Source organism: Pieris brassicae, chromosome 10 (assembly GCF_905147105.1).
Source record: "Pieris brassicae chromosome 10, ilPieBrab1.1, whole genome shotgun sequence".
In the NCBI taxonomy this organism is placed as follows: Eukaryota; Metazoa; Arthropoda; class Insecta; order Lepidoptera; family Pieridae; genus Pieris; species Pieris brassicae.
This window is the reverse complement of record NC_059674.1, coordinates 18,138,774-18,159,736: the sequence shown is the minus strand read 5'-3', so window position 1 is coordinate 18,159,736 and position 20,963 is coordinate 18,138,774. Positions and strand designations below refer to the sequence as shown.

General features: G+C 34.4%; 3 long non-coding RNA genes across 6 annotated transcripts; 1 reads left to right on the top strand and 2 right to left on the bottom strand.

Annotated features, from left to right (window-relative positions):
* Positions 1 to 1,102: 1,102 nt before the first annotated feature.
* On the bottom strand, positions 1,103 to 4,113 carry LOC123715530. Of its 2 annotated transcripts, none has more exons than XR_006754439.1 (5): positions 4,032 to 4,113; positions 3,645 to 3,879; positions 3,302 to 3,440; positions 1,919 to 2,101; positions 1,103 to 1,368 (listed from the first exon to the last, which is right to left on the bottom strand). It is a non-coding gene; the product is annotated as an uncharacterized LOC123715530 (long non-coding RNA). The 2 variants fall into 2 exon arrangements; XR_006754440.1 differs by having other exon boundaries at positions 3,989 to 4,110.
* A 23-nt stretch (positions 4,114 to 4,136) lies between these two features.
* Positions 4,137 to 7,417, top strand: LOC123715531. Of its 2 annotated transcripts, none has more exons than XR_006754442.1 (4): positions 4,137 to 4,628; positions 5,016 to 5,152; positions 5,280 to 5,426; positions 7,313 to 7,417. It is a non-coding gene; the product is annotated as an uncharacterized LOC123715531 (long non-coding RNA). The 2 variants fall into 2 exon arrangements; XR_006754441.1 differs by having other exon boundaries at positions 5,280 to 5,452.
* A 285-nt stretch (positions 7,418 to 7,702) lies between these two features.
* Positions 7,703 to 9,316, bottom strand: LOC123715719. Of its 2 annotated transcripts, none has more exons than XR_006754460.1 (3): positions 8,583 to 9,316; positions 8,128 to 8,502; positions 7,703 to 7,883 (listed from the first exon to the last, which is right to left on the bottom strand). It is a non-coding gene; the product is annotated as an uncharacterized LOC123715719 (long non-coding RNA). The 2 variants fall into 2 exon arrangements; XR_006754461.1 differs by having other exon boundaries at positions 7,706 to 7,883; positions 8,128 to 8,271; positions 8,583 to 9,312.
* Between the last annotated feature and the right edge of the window lie 11,647 nt (positions 9,317 to 20,963).

Here is a 20,963-nt window from a genome sequence, read left to right as displayed (position 1 = left end):
ACACTCCGAGAGCATAGCCAGACGCAGGCACTCTCTTCTACATACAGTTATTCGTTTCATAACGATTAACTAAATCATGGGAGTTACAACACTCCGAGAGCATAGCCAGACGCAGGCACTCTCTTCTACATACAGTTATTCGTTTCATAACGATTAACTAAATCATGGGAGTTACACTCCGAGAGCATAGCCAGACGCAGGCACTCTCTTCTACATACAGTTATTCGTTTCATAACGATTAACTAAATCATGGGAGTTACACTCCGAGAGCATAGCCAGACGCAGGCACTCTCTTCTACATACAGTTATTCGTTTCATAACGATTAACTAAATCATGGGAGTTACACTCCGAGAGCATAGCCAGACGCAGGCACTCTCTTCTACATACAGTTATTCGTTTCATAACGATTAACTAAATCATGGGAGTTACACTCCGAGAGCATAGCCAGACGCAGGCACTCTCTTCTACATACAGTTATTCGTTTCATAACGATTAACTTAATCATGGGAGTTACACTCCGAGAGCATAGCCAGACGCAGGCACTCTCTTCTTCATACAGTTATTCGTTTCATAACGATTAACTAAATCATGGGAGTTACACTCCGAGAGCATAGCCAGACGCAGGCACTCTCTTCTTTATACAGTTATTCATTTCATAACGATTAACTAAATCATGGGAGTTACACTCCGAGAGCATAGCCAGACGCAGGCACTCTCTTCTTCATACAGTTATTCGTTTCATAACGATTAACTTAATCATGGGAGTTACACTCCGAGAGCATAGCCAGACGCAGGCACTCTCTTCTACACACAGTTATTCGTTTCATAACGATTAACTAAATCATGGGAGTTACACTCCGAGAGCATAGCCAGACGCAGGCACTCTCTTCTTCATACAGTTATTCGTTTCATAACGATTAACTTAATCATGGGAGTTACACTCCGAGAGCATAGCCAGACGCAGGCACTCTCTTCTACACACAGTTATTCGTTTCATAACGATTAACTAAATCATGGGAGTTACACCCCGAGAGCATAGCCAGACGTAGGCGTAGCTGAGTCGGCGATGCCACTTAATTTCCCTGGGAGTTTGGAGGTTCCACCTGGCTGTTACAGGGATATTCAGTTGCGCAGCTAGGTTTAGTGTCTTCGAAGAATAATAATTTCAGCGTATTAAAAACGCTGCTACTAATTGCCTAAGCTAGTTTTTAATTGGACCGACGTGGGGTTTGGATCACATCCACAATTACAGATGTCAAGTATTATTATAATAAGTGTTTATACCTCTTTCCTGTCGGTCGAATCTCCGTTCAGTCGAAAAGCTTGTCCAGCGACAGTTGTTCCAGGGGCGTCTTGTCATCATTCATCTGAAGGTAAAATAAATTATATAATTACTAGCTGCCATAGAATGTGGTTTTAGTTAGCCTCAATAACACGTGGTAATCATGATATTGAATTGTAGCTTATATGACACGTTTGTCGGTTTACCATAGCAGTGCCATCTATTGATCACTTACTCAATTCAGTCGAATAATTGTGACTGTCAATTAATTATAGACAAATAATTTGCAATAAAATAAAATTGCGACTATAATTAAAGATCTAAGCTACCCTATCTCTTAAGTTGGACCAGACCGCTCACGGTGTGCCAATTTAATTTAAAATCGGTTAAGTAGTTTAGGAGGCCATCGCGGACAAACATCGTGACAGGAGATTTATATATATATTAACATTAATTTTATTTTTCATTTCTATTTTACAATTAAATACGACAAGTTTAACAATATACTAATAACAGTGTTTGTAATTTTAAAATTATTTAATTAAACACGGTTCTATAATTTTTTGAATTTTCTGCCTGTTTGTTTGTTCGGGAACCGTTGCTGAAGTACTTTTCAATAAAATTTTGAATCTTACTTTGGCAAATATTCCAACTGCAACCGAATGGCTTAAAATTTGATCTGCTAGGCGCTCTTTGATTTTCTGTTTGCCATTCTGTACTGGTTGTAAGTGGTGCTGGGTTAAAGCTGGAGCAAACACGGTTGGGATTCTCGCGATCTTTATTATAAAACTCCTCTATGTGGCTCCACTTTACTGTACCTGCAATGGAAGGTTATGATCTTATTCTCAAAACAATTAATGCATTATTTTAACCAATCACAGGTCAAGCGGCAATAAGAAAATAAATATGGTACAGCAGAGGTACATCAATTATTAGTTATTTTAATTAGGCAATAAGGCAATACTAACAACTACTCGATGCAGGGAAATAATTGCCAAAGCATTTGGACATTAATCGGTCGAGACATGGCCACTAGCGGATAAATAAGTCAATGGATGGTCATGGTTCAATGGATAAATAAGTCATAAAAAAGTTTTAATATCTTTCCGCTGTTCAATTAATTAAATTATTATACCAACCTATGTTTAGTTTTCTGTTTATTTGTATATCTAGTGTAAATTGGAAATACCGTTTAAAAAAAAATTAAATCTTTTAATTTAAAACTTTCAATCCAGCACAGAAACATGCACTCAAGCAAATAAGCCAATGTAAATTTGTAAAAATTAATATTCAACCACATTTTGTATAATATTCTAAAGTGGTTACCTCCTCGACAAGAGCTGCTGACTTGTCTGCTGTGTCACAATCTTCTGAGAAGTAAAATGCTATTGGCTGTTTCCAGCATTTTCGAACACCGATAACCATGAAAGTTCGACTATGGTTTGCTATCACAGTAGTACGGCCTTAGCATTGAGTTTTACGTTATATGTCAGATTTTTTCTTATTGACATTTCATCAAAAGCCATTTTACATAAATTATCATTGACATCTTGGTCTTTTGTGATTTCTTTTACTGTCTGTATTACTGGGCTGTTGATTCCACATACCATTGGAATTTTGTTCAATAATGCCTCGAGAGAGCTGACAAAATAACCTAGTATTGTCTTTGGTTAACATAGCTTTTACACATTGAAAGAAACCAATTTTTTATACCGGATTAAAACTATTTGTATTATTATAAACTTATAATTATGTATAATAATCCAGTTAAAAAAATATTTTCTTTCAAAATAACCTAATCAATAATATAAAACAAAAGTTTGATTTCTTATAGATGCTCAAGACGTTCACTTTATCATCCAGTGTCCATCTCATTCCAGTTAATTTTCTTATAAAGTTTTTCAGTTGGCTTTGTAATAGTAAAGAAAATGAATTATTTAATGTGCTTTTTAATATTTCATTGCTAGGTTCGTTTGATGTTAGTACACTTAATATAGATCTTTTGGAGTTTTTATCACCTTGAAACTTTTTTCAGAGCCTCACTATTTCAGATAGATTTTTTCTGCATCTCTTAGACAGCGTTTGCTTTTGAGGTGTAAGTTCACTGAACTTTTTCACGTCCAAGTCCTACAAAATACCTTTGCTAGTTGATGGTTCCTGGAAAATATACAAAAATAATTGAATAAAAAATTCGAAAAAGATAACAAATCCAATAAGTGGATGGAGAAAATAGAAAACTTTTAATCATCCATATATCACCTAGATGTGTGTCAGAAATGTACTGCCTACCTCTATGTAAAAAAGCATGACTATAAAAATTTGTCTATTTGACTTAGGTAGAATATGAATGTAAATACTCACTTGGATGTCATAACTTGCTCTATATGGACTACAATGTTTGTTTTTTAATTGGTCTATATCCTCCTCTATTCACTCTTAATCTAACTTGTTAAGTCTTTTCCTATCGCTGCTGGTAAATGAAGATTCATTCAAATGATTTTCACATAGTATCCTATGCTGGGCATTCACTGTTTTTAATGATTCAATGGATGTCCCATCACCATTAGGAAAACAAAATTTAGCCCAAACTTTAACACTAAAAATAAAGTTTTCATTAGACATAGTTAATAGTGAAGCTGTTTTGGATAATCTTTCCAATATGGACCGTCGATTTAAATGCCCATTTTTTTGTAGATAGTACTCACTAAAAGAAAGAGTTTTGCAAAGATTTAGGTTGCGCAAACTTACGGTTCATGAGATACATTTATTAAAACTTTTCACACAAATTGGTAAGTAACACGCAATTACAAAATATATTTGACAAATAATTGATGTCAAACGTCAATCACTTAGTGTAGGGTTCCGAAAATTTTCAAAGTATCGATACTACTCTGGTATCGACATTAAACTTTCTAATATGGATCATCGGTTTAAATGCCCATATTTGTTTTGTAGATAGTACAAAAGTTATTGAAAATATCGATACTACTCGGGTATCGATACTTTTTGGTGATCACTAAATTTGTTTTTAAGCCATTCATTTTGTTTAATGGCGTCCAGTCATCGTTTGTCACCCTTGCAGTAGAAATCGTTTTACGTACTCCTATAAACTTACAACGTTTGACTACCATGGCGTCTCCGAAGCCCATTGTTTGAAGAGTTAAGTGAAGTGCAAGTGTTGGACTCAAATTAGCCGCTTGTCACGGCCTCCTCTTCTGCGCCGATCCTTGACGAACCGGTTGCTGGTCCTAGTGGGCTGACTAGTCCTGGCGAGGAATTTGCTGCGATGCCCAGACTTACTAGGTCATCTGGCAGAAGGCTTAATCCTTACTCGGATGAGTTAAAGTAAGTTTTGATTTATGTTATTTCAGGTCAGGTTATAAAATAATAAATCATTAGTTAAAAATAAACATTGCTTACTGGAATTTTGAAAAAGTTGGATTGCATAAGGTCTGTTGTGGATTTTAAAATGAAATTTATAGCTGAAAATTTTTTTTCATTGTTTGTAACTTTCTGTATTATCTAATTCTGTATTATCCTGTACTTTTTTTTAATATCAAAAAAGTACCCAAAACCGGATCAGAGCACCCCACTATCCACATGGTCTTGTCTGCCCTACCCCTAGAGTATATATAAAAGCTCCGAAGTAGCCGTCAAGCCCCTCCCCGCCCCTCTAAAACCTCAAATATCGACGGTCCATATTGGAAAGATTAACCGATCTACTTACTTCAGAGGCCCATTCTCGGACGGAAGAGGTAACCTATGCAAGGATAAGGAAGAATCTTCTTTTGATGGTATACCGCATTTTGAGTATTTTCCCTACCATGTTTTGGCAAAGTACAACACAAAATCGTCAATATGACTTACCTGTAAGTGAAGTTTTATTATACATTGAGCTTTGAGACTTTAATACTACCCTCAGTTTTCATTTGATTGAAATTATAACTACACGTGTGTAAATCCAGTTGTAATGTAGCATTTACCTTACTATTCCAGATGTATCCTCGAACGAAGGCGTACATAACCAAAAGCGTCGCGTAACAGGTAACGCACGGCCGCCGCCCTAACGACCACTTGTCGCTGGATGAGACAATGAACTGCTGCAGGTATCGGGAGAAGATCCATCAAAGTCTAATACTCCAGGTGAAGACATACAGTTTGATCTTGCAGTAAGCTTACACTTTACAACTTTTATCTAAGTATTCTAATCAATGCACCCAATTTGAACCCAGAGGAAAAGACCGCAATCTCAAACAGGATTAATATAGGACGCAGGTTTCAAATGAAACCAAATGCTACAGCTACTTCTTGTTTAGCAGAGGCCACTCACAGTGTTCTTGTCTGCGGAAACAAGAAATATGTACCTATTAAAATTACTTATGGATGCGGATTCCAATGTGACACACAATACCAAGACTCAGTCACACGACACAACTTTATTCTATATAGCCTTAAAAGATCTAAAAGAACAACTTCAAGGAACATAGGTATACAAGTACCTATTCAGTAAGCGATTAGTTGACTACAAGCTCGCATCAAAATCAGAAAAGGACAAAGAAGGTCAAAAAGAATTTAATCATAGGCAAAAGGGGAATCCAGGATGAAGGAGCTTGCTCACAGCCTACTATAGGCAGTCGCGTCCAGCGCCGCGCGCGCCACCTCGCGCTCACTGGTAGTTTATCAAAGAATGTTATTCACTTATTACTTGTGATACAACTCTATTATCGTGGATAAAAGGTTATAAAATACCTTTTTCTTGGTCAGCGATGTTCCTAAAAGTAAACTATATTCAGAGACTGAACAAAGCAAATTCGAACAATCTATAAATTACAACAAAAACACTCCCGCACAAGGCGTTAACCGACAGATAACCGTTTGGCACCGTTAGGTGGCTATCTGAGGGCCGCAGGTAAACCCGCGTTCATAAATTGAAGCGAAGCGACCAATGAGAGGGCGGCAGGCAGCAAGGCAGCGATCGGACTGACCAATGAGAGGGCAGCAGGCAGCAAGGCAGCGGTCGGACAGCGCGTGCGCACTGGCAAGCGGCGATGACTCACACGGAGCGAGCGAGATGGCACTACAGCACTGATGACTCACACGGAGAGAGCACTGGAGCAGACATCCGCACGGGTCGGCGGTCGGAAGCGAAAGTGGCCCCTGCGCATGTGTCACAACCTCTTTTATAATCACAACTCCCTCCTCCGACTCGACCATCCCACTTCGGGAAAATGGTCGAGTCAATTCGTAACAACTCGTAAACAACCGAACGAGTCAAATGAGTAACTATTGCACATGCGCACTTGTAGCAAGATTCTTAAGAATATGTTTCATAAAAATGTTTAGAATTTAGAATAATTAAATTAATATTAGAAGCTAACACAAGAAATATTAAGTTTATGTCCTCCAGCTACACTGAATGTTTACAAAATATTCAGGACGCTAGAACACTTCTTGAAGCTAAAGGATTTATTGTAAATACTGAAAAGAGTAATGAAATTCTTGGGTATATAATAAAATGTAGAACTTAAATCTGTTAATATGATAATAATAAACAAATTTTTCAAAATCTCGCACAATTAGATGGCTTACGTGCCTACCTCTGCCTGTCCAGCAGCAGAATATGGCTGGTTTTACACGAAGGGTCTAGAGAGTAAATATTTTAACCATCGATAGTTTTACCGGACTTACAATGGTATCGTGCGTCAGACCAACCTATAAATTAAATTAAATCGGTTGACTTTTGTTAAGAAATGTATAGTGATTCAATTCAATTTCCTCATCTTACTAAAATTACTAAAGAACTTTGGCGATGGGGCGAAGGCTTACACGGTTTCCTGGTCAATTTATTTAATGGCTTTCCATCGTTTGCTATCATATTTAAAACGTTAGGAAAAATTATTAACGGCAATGAGTTTGGCATCATATTTGTTTTCCTGTGGACTACTCGAACGTGGTGACCGCTTTTCAGAAGGCTCTTAGTTTCGGGAACCATAATTTTCTAACCTAATGAAACTTATCTCTCATTCCAGCAACCGAGAAGAGTGCCTTTGTCATCAGTGTCATCTATAATATAAAAAATGAATCGCAGAATGTGTAGGTAAGCGCATAACTATACAAAGCCTGAACCAATTGTACCAGTTCTGTTTTTTTAATGTTCGTTGAAGTTGAAGTTGATGGTTTTAACATTTTCATTGGTTTACATTTATAACATTTGTTTATAACATTGGATTACATATTAGTAATATATAAGAGTATAATGAAATAAATTTTATATTATGTTATGTTTTATTTATTTTTCCTAATATTTCATTACATTACATGGTTATGATAAATAATAATTTAATTTTATAGGTAGATTAACGACATAACTTATTAAAATTTTAACTAACTTTCTTCTAAGAAAAATAAGTACTAGTATTTTATATGTACAAAAGGACATTTAAATACAACATGTTTGTTTCTGCTAGAATTAAGAAGAATATATTAATTTTCCAAAATAATAAATAAAGCTTGTTCTTTCAGTTACATCTTGATTTCCTTCATTAACTTCTTGACTTGAAACTGTATCAAGTGTTGGAACTAAAACTTCTGCCGGTATATCTACAAATTATAATCCTTACAAATATTTTGCATAACAGCTGTGGCAATAACAATAGCTTGAACTTAAGCTAGTAATAAATACAATGTTAAAGCGACATTTCCATACTCCAAATTTTCCGAAAAAGACAAATATTTTAACCTTACATCATGTTTCATTTGGGTCACATATCTTGCAACTTTTTGACATAGTATAATTATTAATACTCTAAATTATACTATATATATAGTCCTCCTACCTACCTACCTCTCTATAGTATTCCTATTCTTAATGTGTACTTCATCATATCTCTGGTCAGTCAGAGAAATGGTGTTAATGAATAAGGTATATTTGAGTAAGCACTATTAACAACCATCCAGTGATTTCTCAGTAGACCTGTACGATATTAAGCTATAAACAAATATACCTGTTAATTTAGTTGGCACATTTATCAAGTTCTACCTTCTTATCAATAAATTTGAATTAACTTGTAGAACTGAGTTTACAAAAGTTGTTGCATCATGAGCGGCACCAGGCCATGGGGAACAACATTAATATATTTTATTTCTGCATCACACACAGCTTGTACATTTAAAGAGAAATATCCTTTTCAATTACGATATTATTCACCAATTACGTCACCTAAAGAAAATAATGCTGCTTAAAATTATTACAACTTCATACTATAATGTACAATGTTAAATAATATATAAATTACTTACATGATGATTGAATTCGTAAATGTGGCATAACAAAAAACCACAAATAAAATATTTTAATTTTTTTGGTTCAACAGTTTATGTGCATGATAAGTTATATAAGACAAAATTCGATGTTAAGTCATGGAAAGGTATTCTTGTGGGATACGAACCAAACGGTTATAAAGTTTGGAATCCTAAATGCGAAAAATTTATTACTGTCAGAGATGTCATAGTAGATGAGACAAATTACTTCAATCCAGGCCTGCGTTGCGACCTGAAGAGAATATAGTAAATTCTCATGATAATGTTAACATTGACAACATTTCAAAGTCAATAAAGTCTCAAAAAACTGACAGATATAAATCAGATACCTGTAAATCTGATGATTATGAAGTTCCTCAGAAAATTCGCAAAACTAACCATGACATCGTCGAATTTGAACAACCAAATGCACATTCTGATGATCTTTCAGTGGTCGTAAATAATGAGGACACAACCAGTTGTATTGAACCACGTAGGAGTGATAGGCTTAAAGTCGTCCCCCTATTTCTTATAAAGATATCGATGATAACCTTATGTGTGCTAGTTCAATTTTGTGTAAAATACCAAATTCGTTTCAAGAGATTAAAACACGAGACGATAGAGTTCATTGGGAAGGTGCAATTAAATTCTCTATTTTTAAATAAAACATGGACTTTAGTACCACGGCCAGATAACAAAAATATTATAGATTGCAAATGGATGTTTAATATAAAAAATGATGAATTCGGAAAGCCCTTACGCTATAAAGCTCGACTCGTTGCTAGGGCTTTTAGCCAGGAATATCTCATAGACTATAATGAGACTTTTGCACCTGTTGCAAGAATAGCTAGTTTTAGATTTATTATTGCTTTTGCTAATCAATATAATTTACTTGTACATCACATGGACGTAAAAACTGCATTTCTAAATGGGGTACTACAGGAAGAAATATATATGAAAGTTCCAGAAAAAAGTTCCAGTCTTGCAAAAATGGTTATGTGTGTAAATTAAATAAAGCATTATATGGGCTAAAGCAAGCCGCTAGATACTGGTTTGAAATTTTTGAACAGTCTCTTAGGCGGGAGGGTTTTCAGAATTCATCAGTAGATAGATGTATTTATATACTAAATAAAGGAGATATACAGAAAAATATATATGTGGTACTTTATGTTGATGATTTGGTAATAGTGAGTGCTAATGTAAATACAATAAACAGTTTTTAAATATATTTAATGAGTAAATTTAAAATGACAGATTTACATGAAATTAAATTATTTCTTGGAATTAAAATAACTCGTTGCGATGATATGATAATGTTAGATCAAAGTGCTTATATTAAAACAGTTTTAAATAAATTTTGCATGCAGGATTGCAACAAATACCTGCAACTACTCCTATGGATAGTAAACTCAATTATGAAGCACTAAACTCAGAAAAAAATTACACTGCTCCATGTCGCAATTTAATTGGTTGTCTAATGTATATAATGTTATGTACTCGACCTGACTTAAGCACTAGCGTTAATATATTAAGTAGGTACACAAATTAAAATAATAAAGAATTGTGGCAATGCCTCAAAAAAGTGCTTAGATATTTAAAAGGCACAACTGATTTTAAATTATGTTATAAAAGGTGTGAATATAATAACATCTTAACTGGGTATGTGGACTCCGATTGGGGAGGTAATGATGTAAATGATAGAAAGAGTACAACCGGGTATATATTTAAATTGTTTGAACATTGTTCAATAACCTGGACAACAAAGAAACAATAGTCAGTAGCAGCCTCCTCCACAGCGGCTGAGTATATGGCCTTATATGAAGCCTTTATGGCTTAAATCTTTGGTATGGAGTATTCATATTGATATATCCACTCCTATTGTAATATATGAAGACAATAACAGCTGTATAAGCATAGCAAATAATCCGACTAATCATAAGCGGACAAAACATATAGATATTAAATATCATTTTTCTTGGGAACAAATAGAGAAAAATGTAATAAAGCTAAAATACATTCCCACAGGTCAACAACCTGCAGATGCGTTAACAAAACCATTACCAGCGGTTACGTTTCATGAAATGAGGAGAAACATGGGTTTACAATTATAATATTTAATGAGTTGGCTATTATTTGTTATTAATTTAATTATTCTGTTATATTCATTGTGTTCTGATAATTATATGTAATGTATATAATGTATCGAATTTAAGATGATGAAATGATCTGATAAGGTTTTTCTGGGTTTTCCCTTATCCGAGCAACAAATGTTGGATCATTATTTTTGTATTTTCCCAGACTCGCTTGGAAGTTATATAGTTCTGTTTAGGCATTTGATTTGTACAAGAATTAATTTTTGAGGGGGCATGTTGATTTATTTGAGTAATATTGCAAAAATTAATCATTGTATTGACTTTTTCCTGTGATTTGAATGAGCGATCGAGCCGCCATCTTGTCGAGGCGCCAAATTGTCTTTACCTCACTCTGCTCCAGGTCATTTCTGTTTCATTCCAATGTGTATCGTGGTAGGAAGCAGACATATCACTTCCAAGTTAAACAGTAAATATATTTCTTTATTACGGATACTGTGTGTATAATTATCGTGCCCTAACAAGAATTACAACAGTTCTTAACTGATACCGCCGTTACTGCACACTCGCAATGTTCGCGAGTGTGTTGCAGGCCTTTTAAGAATTTTTAAACTTAAAAATTGTAATTTATAGTAAACTGAAATATTAAAAAGATTATTACTTATTACTGTTTTTCTTGGAACAGGTGGTAAACGAACAGATTGTCCGTGGACAATCTTAATGTCAAGTTCGCGAGTGCGTTGCCGGCCTATTAAGAATTTGTATGACTTATTTGAAGATAAATATTATAAATAGCAAAATATAGATGTACCTACTACTAGCGACATCTTGTACCAGAGTGTCATCAAATGTTGTCTATGAGATTCTTTACTTTTGTATTTAGAAAATAAAGTTCAGTTCTTTTCCGGTACTCGCTCAGTCACGTTGTTTTATTACAGGTTATGGGCCCAGGCCGCTCCTGGCTCATAAAAAGTACTTAGTTCTCGCGACAGTATAATTATTGATTATCAGGACATTATCGATAATAATAATTCGTGGCAGAATAGGACTAAGTGTGTTGAGTTGTGCAGATTTATTGTGTCGCGTCAGGCATCAGTAATGGCGTCCAGTTCGAACTATCACATTAGTGTGCCGAAACTGCAAGGGCGTGAAAATTACAGTGAATGGTGTTTCGCAGCAGAAAATTTCCTTGTCTTAGAGGGAATGGTTGGGTGTATCAAACCTGAGCCCAACGTTGCTCCAGCAGCTGCAGACGATGCGAGAACAAAAGCGAAGTTGATTCTAACAATTGACCCGGCTCTTTATGTTCATATAAAGAATGTAGCAACATCGAAAGAATTGTGGGATAAATTGAAGATGTTATTCGATGACTCGGGATTTACAAGAAAAATAAGTCTTCTGAGGAATTTAATTTCTATTCGATTAGAAAATTGCACTTCGATGACGTCATATGTAACACAAATTGTTGAAGCTGGTCAGAAATTACAAGGTACGGGTTTTGGCATAAGTGATGAGTGGATCGGATCTATCATGTTGGCTGGATTATCTGAAAAATATATGCCCATGATAATGGCAATCGAGCATTCGGGCATGATAATCACAACCGACGCCATTAAAGGGAAATTGATGGACATTGAACCGGAAGACAGTGATGCCAACAATGCGTTTGCTTGTTTCCGCAAGAATCAAAAATCAAAGAGTGTAAAGAGTACACAGTCTATGTACAAGAAAGATGGTGAGAATGAACGAATGTCGACATCTGTCAAAGAAAAACAACACGTCAAATGTTATAATTGTAAACAACATGGCCACTACCGTAATCAATGCACTTATAAAGATAAATCTTATAAGAATTCTGAAAATAAATCGTCAAAAACAAGTAATGCATTCAGTGCCGTGTTTTTTAGCAGAATATTTGACAAGAGTGACTGGTATGTAGACTCTGGGTCAAGTTCGCATTTGACAAGCAATAAAGATTGGATGGTCGACGAATGTTATTGGGTTACTGGGTTCACCAAGGAAATCATGGTTGCTAACCAGAATAAAATCCCAGTGTTGTGTTGTGGAAAAGTAAACATAACAACATCAACTGAAGGATGTGACTTTAACATAACTGTTGAAAAAGTGTTGTGTGTGCCCAAATTATCTACCAACTTATTGTCAGTAAGCCAACTGATAAGGCAGGGTAACAAGGTGTATTTTACAAGCGATGGATGCGAGATATTTAATAAACAGGACACTCTAGTAGCGAGTGCATCACTTATAAATGGAGTTTATAAACTAAATACTTCATCTTGTTTGGTGGCAGCAACAGCAGAGTCTCCAGAAGTTTGGCATCGTAGATTGGGACATGTCAACAGTGATAACATGAATAAAATGCAGGATGCTGTGGAGGGGGTCAAATTAACTGAGAAGGCCGACATCAACAAGTCCAACTGTATAGTGTGCTGTGAAGGAAAGCAAAGTCGGTTGCCCTTCGATAATAAAGGGAACAGGAGTACTAAGCTATTGGAAATAGTACACAGTGATATATGTGGCCCAATGGAGAATGTATCGCTAGGAGGATCAAGGTACTTCCTCATTTTTGTTGATGATCACAGCAGCATGACATATGTTTATTTTTTAAAAGGTAAAAATGAGACTTTACAATATTTTAAAGAATATAAAGCAAGAGTTGAGAATTCAACGTCAAATAAAATAAAAATACTTAGAAGTGATAATGGCACAGAGTTCTGTAACAGAGATTTTGATAATTATTTGAAGAAACTGGGTATAATTCATCAAAGAACCAATCCCTATACTCCAGAGCAAAACAGGCTTTGTGAATGTATGAATAGGACTCTGATCGAGAAAGCAAGATGCCTTTTATTTGATGCAAGATTAGGCAAGGAATTTTGGGCTGAAGCCATTAACACAGCAGTCTATTTACAAAATAGAATTGTAAAAGGTGGATTGAACCACTGTACACCGTACGAGTTGTGGACAGGAGGCAAACCCAACCTCAGTCATTTAAGGATTTTTGGTAGTACTGTCATGAGACATATACCCAAGGAGAGAAGACGTAAGTGGGACAAGAAATCAGAACAATGCATACTGGTTGGTTACCCTGAGGATGTCAAAGGGTATAGGTTATACAATCCTTCAACAAAGGCTATTATAACCAGTCGAGATGTTGTCTTCATAAATGAAAAGTTATCTCATCAAGAAAATATGATTGAAATGGAAGTGGTAGAAGACAAACTAGCAGAAAATAGTCCACATACATCTTCAGTGGGAGAGGTGTCAGACCATGATGGAGAGGATTCATTCATTTTAACGAATGACATGGATGAAACCTATGTACCAGAGGAGGAGTCCATGACATCTGAGGAAGAACAGCAACCAGAAACCACATCAAAGTCACAACGGGTGAGACAAAAACCAGAAAGGTTTGGATATATGTGCACAGAACAGTGTAATGAATATTTTAGTGATGAACTGACATTAGAAGAAGCACTAAGGGGACCAGAGAAGGAGCAATGGGAACAGGCAGTGAAAGAAGAGCTGAAAAGCTTTGAAGACAACAAAGCATGGGAAGTTGTTGATATTCCTGCAAGTGGCAATATAGTTAAGTGCAAGTGGGTTCTAAAAAAAAAGTGTCATAGTGAAAATAATGTCCGCTATCGAGCCAGACTTGTGGCTAAAGGTTGTAGTCAAAAATATGGTGTGGACTATAGTGAAACATTTTCTCCAGTAGTACGGCATACAACACTTAGGTTATTATTCGCATTATCAGTGCAGTTCAACCTAGAAGTAACACATCTTGATGTGAAAACTGCTTTCTTAAATGGAGATCTGTCTGAGACAATATATATGCAAAAGCCTTTAGGTTATGTCTGTCCAAATAATAAAGTTTTAAAATTGACCAAAGCTATATATGGTCTCAAACAGGCATCTCGTGCATGGCATAAGAAAGTGGATGGTTGCATGTTAGCTAATGGTTATATTAAGTCCCAAATAGAGTCATGTTTATATACAAAATTTGCTGGCAGCAGTAAAACCATCGTGACATTATATGTCGATGATTTCTTTGTATTCTCAAATGATAGAAATGAAACTAGTAATCTTAAGGATATGTTGAATAAGATTTTTGTATTAAAAGACTTGGGAATTGTAAAGGAATGTCTTGGCATGTCAGTTGTATTTGATAAACAAAATAATAATTGTACTGTGACTTTAAGTCAAGAAAAATATATTGATAGATTGTTGACTAAGTTCAATATAGTTGATTGTAACACTGTGAATACTCCAATGGAGGTCAACTTAAAATGTAAGAAGGAAAATGATTGTAGTAATCAAAATCCCTATCAGCTTATCGGGAGCCTAATGTATTTGGTTGTGCTCACACGACCCGATATAGCTTATGCAGTGTCATATTTAAGTCAATTCAATAATTGTAATACTGAACAACAATGGGTTTATGCCAAAAGAATTTTAAGGTATTTGAAAGGGACAAAAGATTTAGGTTTAAAATATAGTAAGGGCAAAAATGCAAACATTGAAGGTTATGTTGATGCAGACTGGTGCAGTGATGTTAATGATAGGAAATCATATTCAGGATTTTGTTATACTTTGTCTGGGTCTGTTATATCTAGTAGAGTTGTAGTAAGCAAAAATGTATTACACTTTCTAGTACCGAATCTGAATATGTATCCATATCAGAAGCCTGCAAAGAGGCAGTTTATTTGAGAAATTTACAATTTGAACTTACTAAAAGTATGTATAAGATCATTTTATATAATGATAGTATGAGCGCACAGAAATTGTTGTTAAACCCTGTATTCCATAATAAAACGAAGCATATTGATGTCAGATATCATTATTGTAGAGAATTAATTAATGAAAACATTATAAGTGTTAATTATCTATGTACATCAAATATGCCTGCAGATTTGTTTACAAAAAGTCTCGCTGCTGTAAAACATTATAAACATTTGAATACTTTAGGTATTGTTAAAGTGTAATTGTTTCTTTTGTTTATATAGTATCTGTATTTTGAGTGGGAGTATTATAAATAGCAAAATATAGATGTACCTACTACTAGCGACATCTTGTACCAGAGTGTCATCAAATGTTTTCTATGAGATTCTTTACTTTTGTCTTTAGAAAATAAAGTTCAGTTCTTTTCCGGTACTCGCTCAGTCACGTTGTTTTATTACAATAAATACAAATAAGAATATTATTTATTAGTATTTCTTATAGAACAGGTGTTAACGGGCAGGAGCCTTTTCTGATGTTAACTGATACCCCCGTTAACGTACACGCTTAATGTCGAAGTACTCGCGAGTGTGTTGCCGGCCTTTTAAGAATTTTTATGACTTATGTATTGAAATTTTAACAAAATTTAAATACAAACAAGATACCAATTACTGTTTTTTTTTGGAACAGGGGTAACGGACACGAACCTTATATGTTTTTAACTGATACCGCCGTTAATGCACACTCTCAATGTTCGCGAGTGTGTTGCAGGCCTTTTAAGAATTTTTGAAATTAAAAATTGTAATTTATAGAAAACTGAAATATTAACAAGATTATTACTTATTACTGTTTTTCATGGAACAGGTAGTAAACGAACAGATTGTCCGTGGACAATCTCAATGTCAAATTCGCGAGTGCGTTGCCGGCCTATTAAGAATTTGTATGACTTATTTGAAGTTAAATACAAACAAGAATATTATTTATTAGTATTTCTTATAGAACAGGGGTAGAACAGGTTTTAAGGGGCAGGAGCCTTTTCTGATGTTAACTGATACCCCCGTTAACGTACACGGTTAATGTCGAAGGGTTCGTGAGTGTGTTGCCGGCCTTTTAAGAATTTTTATGACTTATGTATTGAAATTTTAAGAAAATTGAAATACAAACAAGATTATTACCAATTACTGTTTTTTATGGAATAAGTGGTAAACGAACAGATTGTCCATGGACAATCTCAATGTCAGCTTTGCGAGTGCGTTGCCGGCCTATTAAGAATTTTTATGACTTTGTTGAAGTTAAATACAAACAAGAATATTATTTATAAGTATTTTTTATAGAACTCAATGTTCGCGAGTGTGTTGCCGGCCTTTTAAGAATTTTTGAAATTAAAATTTAATTTATAGAAAACTGAAATATTAACAAGTGTTAGCGGTAGTTGATTTAGTTCTTAGGGTAGGAAATTAAACACTTCAATGATGACCTAATTCACTATAATTTACTTCACTGATTTTACGTGAACTGTATAACTTCAAACTTGTACGAAGAAAAGGCCCGTGCGCATGTGTCACAACCTCTTTTATCATCACAACTCCCTCCTCCGACGCGACCATCCCACTTCGCGAAAATGGTCGAGTCAATTCGTAACAACTCGTAAACAACCGAACGAATCAAATGAGTAACTATTGCACATGCGCACTTGTAGCAAGATTCTTAAGAATATGTTTTATAAAAATGTTTAGAATTTAATTAAATTAATATTAGAAGCTAACAGTCGGCCTTTCCTGACAATGTTTGCGTCTCGCAAAAAAAAGAATGCTTTGTAACATACAACTCAAATTAGAAACGAAATTTTAACTTTAACTTTTGAATTACATCTATAACTACAGAGAGTTAAATTTAATCCATTGTGACGTTACTAATTATTTATGTTCATTTATTAAGGAATATATGAATTTGTCTCGGTAGACATCCCTACTCATCGGCAAAGAAGACACAGGGTGTAGGCCGAGAGGAAAAGCCGGCGTAAAAAACTCTCGGTACTCTTTTAAAATATCAAGTCATCAATTTTATCAATAATTTACAATAGTCTTACTAACTAAATCTATTGTGACCTCTTCACATTCACAATAGTCTTACATAACCAAATCTATTGTGACCTCTTCACATTCACAATAGTCTTACATAACCAAATCTATTGTGACCTCTTCATAGTCACAATAGTGTTACATAATCAAATCTATTGTGACCTCTTCACATTCACAATAGTCTTACATAACTAAATCTATTGTGACCTCTTCACATTCACAATAGTGTTACATAACCAAATCTCTTGTGACCTCTTTACATTCACAATAGTCTTACATAACCAAATCTCTCGTGACCTCTTAATATTCACAATAGTTTTACATAACCAAATCTATTGTGACCTCTTCACATTCACAATAGTCTTACATAACCAAATCTATTGTGACCTCTTCACATTCACAATAGTGTTACATAACCAAATCTCTTGTGACCTCTTTACATTCACAATAGTCTTACATAACCAAATCTCTCGTGACCTCTTAATATTCACAATAGTTTTACATAACCAAATCTATTGTGACCTCTTCACATTCACAATAGTCTTACATAACCAAATCTATTGTGACCTCTTCACATTCACAATAGTGTTACATAATCAAATCTATTGTGACCTCTTCACATTCACAATAGTCTTACATAACTAAATCTATTGTGACCTCTTCACATTCACAATAGTTTTACATAACCAAATCTATTGTGACCTCTTCACATTCACAATAGTCTTACATAACCAAATCTATTGTGACCTCTTCACATTCACAATAGTGTTACATAACCAAATCTCTTGTGACCTCTTTACATTCACAATAGTCTTACATAACCAAATCTCTTGTGACCTCTTAATATTCACAATAGTTTTACATAACCAAATCTATTGTGACCTCTTCACATTCACAATAGTCTTACATAACCAAATCTATTGTGATCTCTTCACATTCACAATAGTCTTACATAACCAAATCTATTGTGATCTCTTCACATTCACAATAGTCTTACATAACCAAATCTATTGTGACCTCTTCACATTCACAATAGTCTTACATAACCAAATCTATTGTGACCTCTTCACATTCACAATAGTTTTAAATAACAAAATCTGCTGTAACCTCTTCATATTCACAGCAGATTCACAATAAAGTTTACATAACTAAATCTATTGTGACCTCTTCACATTCACAATAGTCTTACATAACCAAATCTATTGTGACCTCTTCATAGTCACAATAGTGTTACATAATCAAATCTATTGTGACCTCTTCACATTCACAATAGTCTTACATAACTAAATCTATTGTGACCTCTTCACATTCACAATAGTGTTACATAACCAAATCTCTTGTGACCTCTTTACATTCACAATAGTCTTACATAACCAAATCTCTCGTGACCTCTTAATATTCACAATAGTTTTACATAACCAAATCTATTGTGACCTCTTCACATTCACAATAGTCTTACATAACCAAATCTATTGTGACCTCTTCACATTCACAATAGTGTTACATAACCAAATCTCTTGTGACCTCTTTACATTCACAATAGTCTTACATAACCAAATCTATTGTGACCTCTTTACATTCACAATAGTCTTACATAACCAAATCTCTTGTGACCTCTTAATATTCACAATAGTTTTACATAACCAAATCTATTGTGACCTCTTCACATTCACAATAGTCTTACATAACCAAATCTATTGTGACCTCTTCACATTCACAATAGTCTTACATAACCAAATCTATTGTGACCTCTTCACATTCACAATAGTTTTAAATAACAAAATCTGCTGTAACCTCTTCATATTCACAGCAGATTCACAATAAAGTTTACATAACTAAATCTATTGTGATCCCTTTATGATCATTTATACAAAAGTGATTTTATCATGTAAAATTGATATTCTAGTCTCGTGTTCAAAACATAAATTTAACAAAAATATATATTAAAATCATAAAAAAAATCTTTTCGTAAGCACAACAATTACTTGAAGCACTTTCATTTCTCACAAAATACCTAATTATATGAATAACACCAACTACTACTACAACCCTACTTGTTCTCAGTATTATGTTTCAACAACATATTTCAATTCACTCAAAACTTACTTATTATATTCAGCCATCGCTTTTATTAGGATACTATTACTTCTGGAGATGACGTAAATTTGACATTACTTTATCAAATACAAACTCATTGGTAACCGATCAAATTGATACAATAATTTCCTTACATTCAATTTCATTACAATATCTTATCAATTCTGTTGAACGATATTTTTATCATCAGACACAAATAAAAGTATTTCATATCCACTACTAAGACAAATAATAAAAAGAAAACTATTGTTAGTGTAAGTCAAGTATTGATTATGCACAGGGAATATATATATGTAGAAAAGTCATATGTAATTTTACTATAAACATACTAGTTTTAATATAAAAATTATAACAGTCTTAACAAGCAAGCTAAATTGTCGACATGAAATAACATCAAAGTTTTAGATTTGTTACTTAAATTGAGACTTTTTTCCGTTCCGATTCCGGTATATGCTGTGCCAAAACGCAATTTTGTTGTCATTTGTAATATAATAAACCCAAAGTGAATTACAGTCAAATACGACCCCCACAAAAAACCAAGCCATGAACGACTAGGCTCTGCTGAATGTTAACATACTGCAGAGTCCAATTCATCTGAAGTAAATCAAGTTTGTTTATCAGCAGTGCCAACTAGTGCTGGGAGCAATATGTATGTAAAATTAGACTTCGTTTACTAATTTCCCATTCATCACCTTTGCAACCCTTGCTCACTTAAAACCACAAATAGCATCAGCTTTCTAATAGTACCCTCTTGCAAGGTCCAGTGTAATGCAACACCCTTGACTGAAGTATTGTCCACTTATTAATTCGCGGTAGAGGGCAAAGTGCACAGCCTAAGACAGTAGGACAGTGCACAAATTACCAGGCCATCAGTTCTGGATTTTTTTTTTGGTTTTTGTTTTACCGTTCCCAGTTTGATCTTCTTTCAGGCCGTATTACGGGTAAAAACCTGTCGCTTAGCTCTATCTTAATTTCTGTACATGTTTTAAAACCAATCGCTAAACTTATTTGAAGAACCCAGCTACAAATAAGTATCTATATTTTCATTCCATTTCCTTATTAATGTTAATCTTTAATTGGATTTACAAATGAACGACTATTCAACGGTAATACAACAATAGTAATAGCGATTCCACTGTTATCATTATCACTTCATTCATATTGACGTTTTTCTACTTTATGGACGTGTAATAACAAGTTCTATTAACGGTTGCCAATAATGAAAATAACTCCTCTTAACTTTCAAAACCAGAAAAATCTTTGAGACACTTAAAATATTTTCATTTTCCTTTCGAGGTTCTAGACATCAACTTTGATCGGAATCTTTCTTCAAAGGAACGTTACATTTGACCAATCGATTTTAAGAAATATGTTTT